The sequence below is a fragment of the Rhincodon typus genome, chromosome 3 (assembly GCF_021869965.1).
Source record: "Rhincodon typus isolate 14 chromosome 3, sRhiTyp1.1, whole genome shotgun sequence".
Taxonomy (NCBI): domain Eukaryota; kingdom Metazoa; phylum Chordata; class Chondrichthyes; order Orectolobiformes; family Rhincodontidae; genus Rhincodon; species Rhincodon typus.
The window spans coordinates 27,879,949-27,892,692 of NC_063334.1; the positions used below are offsets into that span (position 1 = coordinate 27,879,949).

General features: G+C 42.1%; 1 protein-coding gene across 1 annotated transcript in view; it reads right to left on the reverse strand.

Annotated features, from left to right (window-relative positions):
- Positions 1-12,744, reverse strand: part of LOC109913890 (abhydrolase domain containing 17B, depalmitoylase) — a 53,858-nt gene that overhangs the window by 38,925 nt on the left and 2,189 nt on the right. The window lies entirely within an intron of this gene.

The window sequence follows — 12,744 nt, forward strand, 5'->3', positions numbered from 1 at the left end:
GCCTCCGACGCTGCAAAGAAAATAGCTCCAGCCTATTCAGCCCTCCTTATAGATCAAACCCTCCAACCCTGGCAACATCCTTGTAAATCTTTCCAGAACCCTTTCAAGTTTAACAACGGCATTTTCAGTGGCAGCAGCGCGAGCCAGAATGTCAACGGGAAGGTAAGGTTGTTTTTTTTTTCTCCAGTATAAAAACTTACCTCATGCAGCAGAGGCCCTCTTGGTTTCAGCGGCAGCAGAGCGAGCCAGAGTGTCGACGGGAAGGTAAGGTTGTTTTTTTTCTCCAGTATAAAAACTTACCTCGTGCAGCAGAAGCCCTCTTGTTTTCAGCGGCGGGTGTGTGGACAGAACGCGAGCCAGGAAGGAATGATATATTCGGGCATTGGCTAAACCCAAAACACAACATGTGTAGTGTCTCCCATCCATCCTCCTCCTCCTCTAACCAAAAAAAAAAGACTGTGTGGAGGGCCGGTAAGGTAAGGCTTTTTTTTTATTCCTCTGGAAATCTACAGTAGAGGGAATGGAAGCTAGGGCAGTTGCATGCTCCTCTTGCAGGATGTGGGAGGTAAGGGTCACTGCTAGTGTCCCTCTGACTTCACCTGCGAGAAGTGCACCCAACTCCAGCTCCTCAAAAACCACGTTAGGGAACTGGAGCTGGAGCTGGAGCTGGACGAACTCCGGATCATTCGGGAGGCTGAGGGGGTGATAGAGAGGAGTTGTAGGGAGGTGGTCACACCCAAGGTACAGGAAAAAGGTAGCTGTGTGACTGTCAGGTAGGGGAAAGGGGATAGGCAGACAGTGCAGGGATCCCCTGTGGCCGTTCCCCTCAATAATAAGGATACCGTTTTGGATACTGTTGGTGGGGGGGAACCTACCAGGGGAAGGCCATAGCAGACAGGTCTGTGGCACTGAGCCTGGCCCTGTGGTACAGAAGGGAAGGGGGGAGAATAGGTGAGCAACTGTAGTGGGGGATTCGATAGTAAGAGGCACAGACAGGCGGTTCTGTGGACGCGAACGAGATGAATGGATGGTACGTTGCCTCCCGGGTGCCAGGGTCCGTGATGTCTCGGATCGTGTCTTCAAGATCCTTAAGGGGGAGGGTGAGCAACCAGCAGTCATGGTACACATCGGTACCAATGACATAGGTAGAAAAAGGACTGAGAATGTGAAAAATGAGTACAGGGAATTAGGTTGGAAGCTGAAGTCCAGGACAAACAGGGTAGTTATCTCTGGATTACTACCAGTGCCACGTGATAACGAGGTAAGAAATAGGGAGAGAGTGCAGCTAAGCACGTGGCTACAGGGCTGGTGTAGGAGGGAGGGCTTCCATTATGTGGATAATTGGAGCACATTATGGGGAAGGTGGGACCTGTACAGTAAGGATGGGGTTGCACCCGAACCGGAAATGCACAAATATCCTGGGAGGGAGGTTTGTTCAAGCTATATGGGATGGTTTAAACTAGATTGGCAGGGGGTGGGGAACTGGATTTATAACTCAGAGGATGAGGTATTCAGCCTTCCAACGGACACAACAGGGTGTTTATAAAGAAATGCGGTCGATGGAGCGTAATTGTGGACACAGAGATGGTTTGAGGTGTGTATAGTTCAATGCTAGAAGTATCAGAAATAAGACGGATGAACTTAAAGCATGGGTCAGTGCTTGGAACTACGATGTTATGGCCATTACAGAAACTTGGGTAACTCGGAGAGGAATGGTTGTTGGAAGTTCCGGAACTTAGATGCTTTAAAAGAAATAGGGAGAGTGGAAAAAGGGTTGGGGGAGTGGCATTGCAGCTACTGAAAGGCAGTTCGAGAATGATATGTCTACAGAGTCAGTTTGGGTTGAGGTCCACAACAAGAAAGGAGAAGCCACTTTGTTGGGGTTTTATTTTTTTTACAGACCCCCTTATAGTTGCAGAGAAGTAGAGGAGCGGATTGGGAGGCAGATACTGGAAAGGTGCATAAGTCACAGGGTTGTAGTCATGGGTGACTTCAACTTTCCAAACACTGATTGGAAACATTTTCGTTGTAATAGTTTAGATGGAGTGGATTTTGTCCAGTGCATTCTGGAAGGATTCCTGACACAGTATGTAGACAGACCAACACGAGGAGAGGCTACTTTGGATTTGGTGCTTGGCAATGAACCGGGCCAAGTGTTAGACCTGTTGGTAGGAGAGCATTTTGGCAGTAGCGATCATAACTCTGTTACTTTTACAATAGTCATGGAAAAGGATAGGTACATACAGCAGGGTAAGGTTTATAATTGGGGGACAGGTAATTACAATTCTGTTAGGCAAGAAATGGGTAACATAAATTGGGAGCAGATGCTGTCAGGGAAGAGCACTATAGAACTGTGGAGATTGTTTAAGGAATGCATACTGCGTGTGCTCGAAATGTTTGTCCTTAGCAGGCAGGGAAGATACGGTCGAGTGAGGGAGCCTTGGTTCTCAAGAGAGGTCGAACGTCTGGTTAAGAGGAAGAAGGATGCTTATGTAAGGTTTAGGAAACAAGGAAAGGAAAAGGCTCTAGAGGGATACAAGTTATCCAGGAAGGAGCTGAAGAAAGAGCTATAAGGGGGCATGAGAAAACCTTGGCAGATAGAATCAAGGAAAACTCCAAGCCTTTTTACATGTACGTGAGGAATAAGAGAATGACCAGAGAAAGGGTAGGGTCGATCAAGGATCGTAAAGGGAATTTGTGCACGGAGCCTAAAGAGATAGGAGAGGTCCTTAAAGAATACTTTTCTTCGGTATTCACAACTCAGGGGGACCTAGTTGTAGAGGAGGACAGTGTGAAACAGGCTGGTCGGCTAGAGGAAGTGGATGTTAGCAAGGAAGATGTGCTAGGAATTTTGAGGAAGTTGAAGATAGATAAGTCCTCCGGGCCTGATGGGATTTATCCAAGGATTCTATGGGAAGCTAGGGAAGAGATCGCAGGGCCTTTGGCAATGATCTTTTCGTCCTCACTGTCCATGGGTATAGTGCCAGAAGATTGGAGAGAGGCAAACGTCATTCCCTTGTTCAAAAAAGGGAATAGGGATAACCCCGGAAATTATAGGCCAGTTAGTCTTACATCAGTGGTGGGCAAATTATTGGAAAGGGCTCTGAGAGATAGGATTTATGATCACTTGGAAAGGCACAGTTTGATTTGTGATAGTTAGCATGGATTTGTGAGGGGTAAATCATGCCTCACAAACCTTATCGAATTCTTTGAAGAGGTGACCAAACACGTGGATGAAGGTAGAGCAGTGGATGTGATATACACGGATTTAAGTCAGGCTTTTGATAAGGTTCCCCATGGTAGGCTCATGCAGAAGGTAAGGAGGCATGGGATGGGGGAAATGTGGCAGATTGGATTCAGAATTGGCTGACCCTTAGAAGACAAAGGGTGGTAGCGGTCAGAAAATATTCAACATGGTGCTCAGTTACGAGTGGTGTACCACAAGGATCTGTCCTGGGTCCTCTTCTACTTGTGACTTTTGTAAATGATTCGGATAAAGGAGTGGAAGGGTGGATTAGCAAGTTCGCGGACGATACGAAGGTTGTGGACAGTGCGGAGGGCTGTTCTAGGTTACAAAGGGACATTGATAGGATACAGAGCTGGGCTGAGAAGTGGCACATGGAGTTTAACCCTGAAAAGTGTGAGGTGATTCATTTTGGAAGGACAAACGTGAAAGCAGAATACAGGGTTAACGGAAAGATTCTTGGCAGTGTGGAGGAGCAGAGGGATCTTGGGGTTCATGTTCACAGTTCCCTGAAAGCTGCCACCCAGGTGGATAGAGTTGTTAAGAAGGCGTATGGTGTGTTAGCTTTCATTAATAGAGGGATTGAGTTCAAGAGCCGTGAAGTTATGCTCCAGCTATACAAAACCCTGGTTCGGCCACATCTGGAGTGTTGTGTCCAGTTCTGGTCGCCTCATTACAGGAAAGATGTGGAGGCGTTGGAAAAGGTGCAGAGGAGATTTACCAGGATGTTGCCTGGAATGGAGGGAAGGTCTTACGAGGAAAGGTTGAGAGATCTAGGGCTTTTCTCTTTAGAACGATGAAGGATGACAGGTGACTTGATAGAGGTGTACAAAATGATCAGAGGTAGAGATAGAGTAGACAGCCAGAGACTTTTTCCCTAGGGTGGAGGTAGCTATTACGAGGGGGCATAGTTTTAAAGTGAGTGGAGATAGATATAGGGGAGACGTCAGAGGCAGGTTCTTTACTTAGAGAGTGGTAGGGCGTGGAATGCATTGCCGGAGAGAGTAGTGGAGTCGGCCTCATGAGGGGCATTTAAGCGGCTATTAGATAGACATATGGATGATAGTATAAGATAGGGGTGGAGGTTAGATAGACCTTAGGATGAGGGTAAAAGTTCGGCACAACATCATGGGCCGAAGGGCCTGTATTGTGCTGTACTGTTCTATGTTCTGTGTTCTAACATCCTTCCTACAGCAAGGAGACCAGAGTTTATTGCAGTATTCCAAAACTGGCCTAACCAATGTCCTGTACAGCTGCAACATGACTTCCCAACTCCTACACTCAATGCAATGACCAATAAAGGAAAGCATTCCAAACACCTTCTTCACTATCCTATCTACCTGTGATTCCACTTTCAAGGAACTATGAACCTGCATTCCAAGGTGCCTTTGTTCAGCAACACTCCCCAGGACTTTACCATTTAGTGTATATATCCTGCCCTGATTTGCCCTACCAAAATATAGCACCTCACATTTATCTAGATTAAACTCCATCTGCCACTCCTCGGCCCATCGGCCCATCTGATTAAGGTCTCGTTGTACTGTGAGGTGACCTTCTTCGCTGTCCATTACACCAGCAATTTTGGTGTCATCTGCAAATTTACTAACCATTCCTCCTATATTCACATCCAAATCATTTATATAGATGACAAAAAGCAATGGACACAACACCAAGCCCACTGGTCACTTGCTTCCAGACTGAAAATCAACCCTCCATCCCCACCCTCTGTCTCCTACCTTCTAGCCAATTTTGTGTCCAAATGGCTACTTCCCCCAGTATTCCCTGTAATCTTAACTTGTTAACCAGTCTACTACGTGGAACCTTGTTGAACACTTTACTGAAGTCCAACGTCTACTGCTCTGCCGTCGTCAATCCACTTCGTCACTTCTTCAAAAAACTCAATCGAGTTAGTGAGACACAATTTCCCATGCGCACTGTCCCTAATTGGTCCTTGCCTTTCCAAATATACGTAAATCCTGTCCCTTAGAATTCCCTCCAACGATATGCCCACCACCAATGTCAGGCTCATTGGTTATAGTTCCCTGGCTTTTTCTTACCACATTTCTTAAATAGTGGTACCACATTAGCCAACCTCCAGGCATCCGGCACCTCACCTGTGTGTTTCAATGATACAAATACCTCAGTAAGGGGCCCAACAATCACTTCCCTAGCTTCGCAGAAAGTCCTAGGGTACACCTGATCTGGTCCAAGGGAATTTATCCACCTTTGTGCATTTTTAAGACGTCCAGCACCTCTTTCTGTAATATGGATAGTTCTCAAGATGACGCTATTTATTTCCCCAAGTTCTCTAGCTACCATATTCTTCTCCACAATAAACACTAATGCAAAATATTTGTTTAGTATCTCACCCAACTCCTGTGGTTCCACACATAGGCAGCCTTGCTGATCTTTAAGGGGCCCTATTCTCTCCCTCCAATTTAGAACTGTCACTTTTAGATCAGGTCTATCCTTTTCCATAAGGATTTTAAAACTAATAGAATTATGATCACTTGTACTAGAGGACAGCCAGAGACAGACTCAAACCCAAATAAACTCAACTGAGAGAGAAGTCAATCGTGGAAAACAAAAGGGGCACAGAACTAAAAAGTCATGAGCATAGCATTTTTCAAGAATTAAATGAAGCAAGATTCTGAGTAAGAAAAGAAACCTTCCCTTACAATTAAAAGCAGGCAGCAAAACAGACATACTGAAGTTTAATTAGAACTGTTTCTTCATCATGGATGGTGCAGATAACTGAGAAGGCAAAGGTTTGAACAACATCCTCAAAACTGTTAATCTTTTGTATTAAAATTTTTCCTTTTTAAAATTTAAAATTTAAAATTAATCTTTTTAATTAAAATTTAATTAAACAATAAATAAAAAAGGCAAAAAGACAGACTTGTGGGATAAATTGCCAAAATAAAGAAATGCACCTATTAAAACAATCTTCCTGTATTTACTTCTTAACACTTTGGCTGCTACAGTCCAGTAAAAAAATTCTAAACCTTTTACAAAAAGTACACTACAGGCAAAGTATGGAAGAATCATTTTGTTACTTGTTAAGAATTCTTCTACATTGATCCTTAAAAACCAGTATTACTGCTCAGGACTTTGAAGCCAGAATGGACCCTTGGATCTAATAGCACAGCCATATTCCTCTAGTGACAACTGAAAATGCTGCAAATAATGCTGGTGAAAATTTATCCCCACCACTCCAAACAATTGAGTGTAACTGTATAAAACTACAAACGGATGTTCATTTTATTCTTCTACAGCACTTCTAATCATGCATTCACTCTGCCACAAACTGATGAATGAAGCTTCAGAGCATTTTGTTTCACAAGGTGAAGTCCTTTGTGTCTCCATTACAAGGCGGGATCCCACACAGCTTCAAGATGTTCAGATTCCTTACAATGAAAAACATCTTTTCTGACCTTCCTCTACCTGTTATCTTGACAATTTTCACTTGAGAATTTTGGTCCCTGCTGTATTTTAAAATGCCATTCAAAAATCAGCTGGTGGCAACCTGGATAATTAGTCTCTCCATGTGTTGGCTATCCCTTCTCCAGTCATGCTCAGTGGAATTCTATTCTTAACTTGCACAAGCATTGCCAGAACGCATTAAATTTCACCCAAGTAATGTGAATCACAGCAAGGCTGCATCAGGGTTTATTCATCTAGATTAAAAGTGGTTCATAATGGAAACATTGCTAATGCAAGAGAACTTCTTACAAGAATCATAGATTTTCACAGATAGGAGGCCATTTGAGCTATTATGGCAGTTTGAAACAGCTCACGTGACCAGTTCCATTAATACAGGTATTTGATTGTAAAGTACATCACCAGTGACTCTGCCTGTCAATATTACTTTTCTTATCGTTTTCTGGCTCACAATTCTTTACCAAAGATGAGGGCTTCCATTACCTCATGGAGAAGCTGTAGGGTTGCATCCCATATATAAATATTACTTTCCAAAAACACACATTTTGAACAAGACAAATACCTTATTTCTGAAATGCTATGAATCTTTGTGTAGGTGGCACCTGCATAAGAAGTTAAATACAAAAACTCTAATATTATGGTCAATCATCATTAAAACAAACCTAGAAAAGTAAACAAATGGTGCACTTCAAAGGAGACTGGGCATTTCACCTTTTTAAAATTTAAGGAAGAAAAATGTTCATTGCAAAGGAAAATAAAATTGATTTTTAATTTGAAAATTAAGAATTTCACTTTGCTCAAAGTGGAAGTTTCTACTGAAGCCTGGAAAACAGAATTCAATATCGGGAGAGGCAGAGAAAAGCACGACTTCAAGTATTATATTTCGGATACTGGTTATGATTCACCACAGGGCAAGGCAAGAGACTGATAATCATATTGCATCACTTGAGAGTTGGCTTAGTCTGTTTCTCTCTTTCTTGTAGACCTTTGATACTCTGTATGTGAACTATGTACCTGTCTGGTCCAACTCCCAAGTGATACAGCATGAGTTGTTAATCTTTTGTTCTGCCCTGTGGTGAATCATCACCACCACCCAATTACAAGATTAAGGTTTCTATAACAGGAAAAATATTTTGAAGCATCAGCTTAACAGAAACAGGTGCCTGCGTCCAGACATGAAATTTACTTGCCTTGAACGTGAAGGAAGAAAGATAGCACTGAAAATAAAAAGACACAAGGTTGAAAAATGCACTGTGAACTTGACTAGCAATCTTAAAATTAGTTTCTGAATAATTTTTAGCACACTTTGGATTTATACTAAATGTTGCCCAATAGCAGAATTACATCTAGTGCTGGATACTATGTTCTGAGTTTTGCAAGCACTGGCTGATTGAATATAATCAACACGCTGCCCACTGGACAGTTGCAGGGTCATGCTGTTTGGCAGTCATTGAGACGAATGGCCTTTTATTCCTCTTTTTGCTACCAAAAATATATCGTCACATTCAAATCTTTCCTTGACCTCAGCCCTCCCAATCTTTGTAACTCCTCCAGCCCCACAACTCTCCATCCCTATTATCATTGCAAACTGAAACAGCCTGTCAATAGACTAGAGCTACCAATGTAATTCTGGCATTATCTCAAAGGATTAATTCGAAAATGAAATTACGTGAAACCTGCTTTAGCCTAAAAACTTTTCCTTTCAACCAAGAATTAAGAATATTTATCAAAGCCCCAGAAGAGACAGGCAACTAATATACAAGGCAAAAAATGCACAACTAAATCAATGGATTCTTGCAGAAGAGTGAACTATTACAAACAGAAAATAATACAATCTTCAATACTGATAGTCAACAAACCAGTGGGAAAGCGCATGGGCTAACGAATGGTAGATTGGCACATGCAAATTGCAAAATTAACCAGAACAAGTCAAATTACAACAACTGAAGGGGTCTGTGCAAGTTTTGTTCTTTCCCTACCAATATAGAGTTAAATAAATATCCACTAATTACTCTTAGTGGGTCCACTGCGTTAAAATGGGTGCAAAAGGTAACCAGGGGAAGAAGAATGAGGTGCTACTGGACAGTACTAGGAATGCAGCAATTTTACTACATACTTCCACCTTCATCACATGATTTTACTCCAGCCCAGTCTTAGTGCATCTGCAGCTGAACCCTGAATATCTGTGTTACTTCTGCACACAATTATTCCAATGCTCCACTGGCCAAGCTTACAATCCTCCATAAACTGAGCTCAGCCAGAACTCTGTTCCATGCATTCTAATTCTCACTTAGGTCCTGTTCAGCAATCACCTGAATACATTAGTTCCTAGAACAGGAACCCCATAACTTTGGAGTTGTTGGTTGGTTCGCCGAGCCAACAGGGGACATCAGTGCTGTGTAGCCTCCTAAAACCAGGCCTCCAGAAATTCTCGTGCTTGTCTTCGTCTTTGTCTTTGTCTTGCTTGTCCCAGTCAAATTGATGTCCTCCTATGTTGGAGTGTATTGTATTTTCAACCACCAATGCAATTAACAAATATGTTGAAATAGACCCCATCTACATACCACTATGGTATAAAATGGGAAACAACACTGCTCACCATGACAGACCGGACTATATAAATTCAGAGTGGCACCGAACAACAGCGCTTCAACAGAGGTTACACATCACTGATGATGTCACCTAGAAGGGAGATGAAACGTTTGCATGAAAACTAGTAAGCTTGGAGAATCAACCAACAACTCCAACTGCAACCCAAGCTACAGATCTTCGTTAAAACATTAAATCCACATAGTATTTTTCAGATTTCTTTAGTGTCCCATCTTTACTCCATCCTTCTAACCTTTCCGAGCCCTATAATTCCCAGACGTATCCTTACTCTTCCAATTCTGATGACTTAACCATCCCATTTGAAGATTCACTAACACTATGGTGGCCATGCCTACCCTTTTTAGTCCCTAAAACTCCCAAAAATTTCTCTCCCTCTCCCATATGAAGCATCCTTAAAGCTCAACCACTTGACCAAGATATTCATCGCTGGTCCAAATATCTCTACGTGGCTTGGTGGCAGGTTTTGCTTGCTTTCGCTCTGGGATAATTTATCATGCCAAAGATGCTATGTAAATGAAAGTTGCTATCTTACACCTTAAACTTGCTCCAACCATGAAACTGTCAGATATTCTCCTGCAATCACTCTCTCAAAAGATGCAGTAGCACAGAGAACTGTGTGTCATACACTATACAATTACTTGGTAAAAGTATGTTGTTTATTAATTCAATGTCATGATCAATGAAACATTCTGATCTTACAGTAATTTCATCAGATTAACAGATTTAGTAGTAGAAGAACACTGAAAAGTTCAAGCATCATGCAATCCAGAGTAATAAGATGTGAGGTTGGGGAACAGGTTTTCAATGAGTTAGTAATCCTCCCTGATAATTAACTCGTCCTGCTTCAGGAAGATGTTCTCCTTCCAAGGCCTACAGTCATAATGCTGAGACAAACACTGGGTGTTCAAATCACAGCTTAGATCTCAGTTGGAGTATTGCTTCTAACACTGGCAACACACTTCAGGAAGGATATCAAAAATGAGCAGAGGAAACACAGAAGGTTTACCAGGATGATAGCATGCACTCTCTTATTCCTACCCCTAGACTGCATTTGTATGTGTTATTATTTCTTTCCATTCAGATGTTCAAGATCACTTCAATAAGTCATCACATTGAACTTGCGCTCCAAAACATGTCGCTGCTATTATAAAACAGAAAATGATTACCTGGGAACAGCAAAGCTCGACAAAGCACAACGATTTGTTTTCACTGGTGTTGGTTGAGGAACACACATTGGCCTTCCTCATAATAATGCAACAGATCTTTTACATCTATTTGAGGGGGCAGTTTAACATCTCAGATGGAAAGTCAGGCCATGCCACACTCCAAAGTTCTGCACTGGTACCAGTTAGACATAGTCTGTGAAGCATGAATTCTCTATCCTTCTGAAAGGGGCGAGTGTTACCAACCGAATCATAGCAGAGTAATTCAACATTTTTAAAAACCTTTTTCAAATGCTAAGTATCACTATTTTCAGCAATTCCTTATGTTTCTAACAGTACAGTGTATGAAAATTTACCCAGGGTAAACTAATATTCACCGGGGCATTGAAAGGAACAGAAATCAAGCCGGTTCTCCAATCCGCATTTAACTCTAGTCAGTGGGTACATGTAATCAGTAAACAAACATTCATTAATTATCTCTTTACTAGCCATAAATACCGTTAACAGTTTATTTCAACCAGGCTCAAGTAATCCACAGAAACCAGTTAGATAAAGACTAAAGACTAAACCTGAGATCATGCATTTGGTAAGATCAACTGTACTAAACAAACCCCTGACCATCCTACTAAATTACCTTGTTCAGACCTTGAGTAAAACAATTGATAAAAATACATGAGCCTGCATCATCGGATTCACGCACGTTCTATGATGCAGTACCACCACAGTTACCCATCTTTGCTCTACATCACTTAACTATCAAAAAGCTATTGATTTCAATCTCAAAAGCTTCTATTGACTTCCAGCCTCAAAAGCCTCTTGGAGAGAATTTCAGATTCCCACCACTGTGTGCAGAAAAAGCGCATCCTGATGATATCAAAATTGACAGGTCACACCCATCAGAAGTTTTAACAAGTTAACACTTTTCTCTGAAAAGGAAAAGGGCAGAAGGGGTTCTGATCAAGCTCTTAAAAATTATGAAGAAGCTTGACAGTGAGGTATAGAGTCGTTTCCACTTGGGGGTGGAGGGAGGATGGCAAGAAGGTTCATAAATAGGGATATAAATCTAAAATGGTCACCAATAAATCCAACGGGGAATTCAGGAGGAAACTTCCTGCCCAAAAAAATGTGGAACTCACCAGGGGGAGTGGCTGAAGTGAGTAGCATGAAATACTGTAAATGCATTTAAAGGAGAAGGAAGATAAACACCAGGAAGAAGGAATAGGAGGTTTGGCTTAGAGAAAAGATGAAATGAGCTGGGAAGAGGCTCCCGTGAAACAGAAACTGGACATTGTTAGTTCTTATAAAAGTAAAGTCTCTACTCTATATACAAGGGAATATAAGGCAGCCCTTTTTTTTTACGTTCCCCTTCATATCCCAGTCTTCTTGAATTGAAAACAAACATTGCAGTAACATTTTTAATTGCCTTGTCAACCTGTCCAGTGGCTTCTAGAGATGTGTGTACTTGGCACACCCAAATCTCTTTGCTCCTCCACACTTTCTCGTTTCTCATTTAGCAAGTACACCTTGTCATTCTTGGATCCAAAGTCAATGACAGCATAGTATTCAACATTGAACTTAATCACAACCACTAATTTAGTTTGACTATTCCCTTTGTATTTTTCTTCCCCAATTCTGTGACAACTTACTAGATCTCCTACGTTTTGGATGAAACATTATGTGGGCATAAATATCCCATCTTACTACCTGAAGATCAACAGTGATTTACTAACATCCATTCTTCAACCAACATCACCAAGACAGATTATTTGGTCATTACCATTGTTTTGTGGGTGCCTGCTGTGTGTATATCTGATGCCGAGTTTCCTACAAACACACACATTTTCAAAGAACACTTCCTTCACTGAAAAGCTCTAGGGGTCATCCTGAAGTTGCAAAAGATGTACACAACCAACTTTATGCAACTCTCCATTTATCTTTCAAATCCTTGATAAATACAGTGAACAGATGCCTGGGGAACACCATTTGTCTCATCCTGCCAAAACACAGGACATACTCTACTCACTGTCACATATCTCCCGATCAATTTCCAAACAATGCAGCTAGAACTTCCTAGTTTAGTACTGAAATATTTGCCAATATTGGGGCAGCACTGCTGCCTCACAGCACCAGGGACCCGGGTTCAATTCCACCCTCGGGCTGTGTGGAGTTTGCGCATTCTCACCATGTCTGTGTGGGTTTCCGCCAGATGCTCCGGTTTCCTCCCACAGTCCACAGATGCGCAGGCTAGGTGGAGTGGCCATGCTAAATTACCAATAGTGTTCAGTG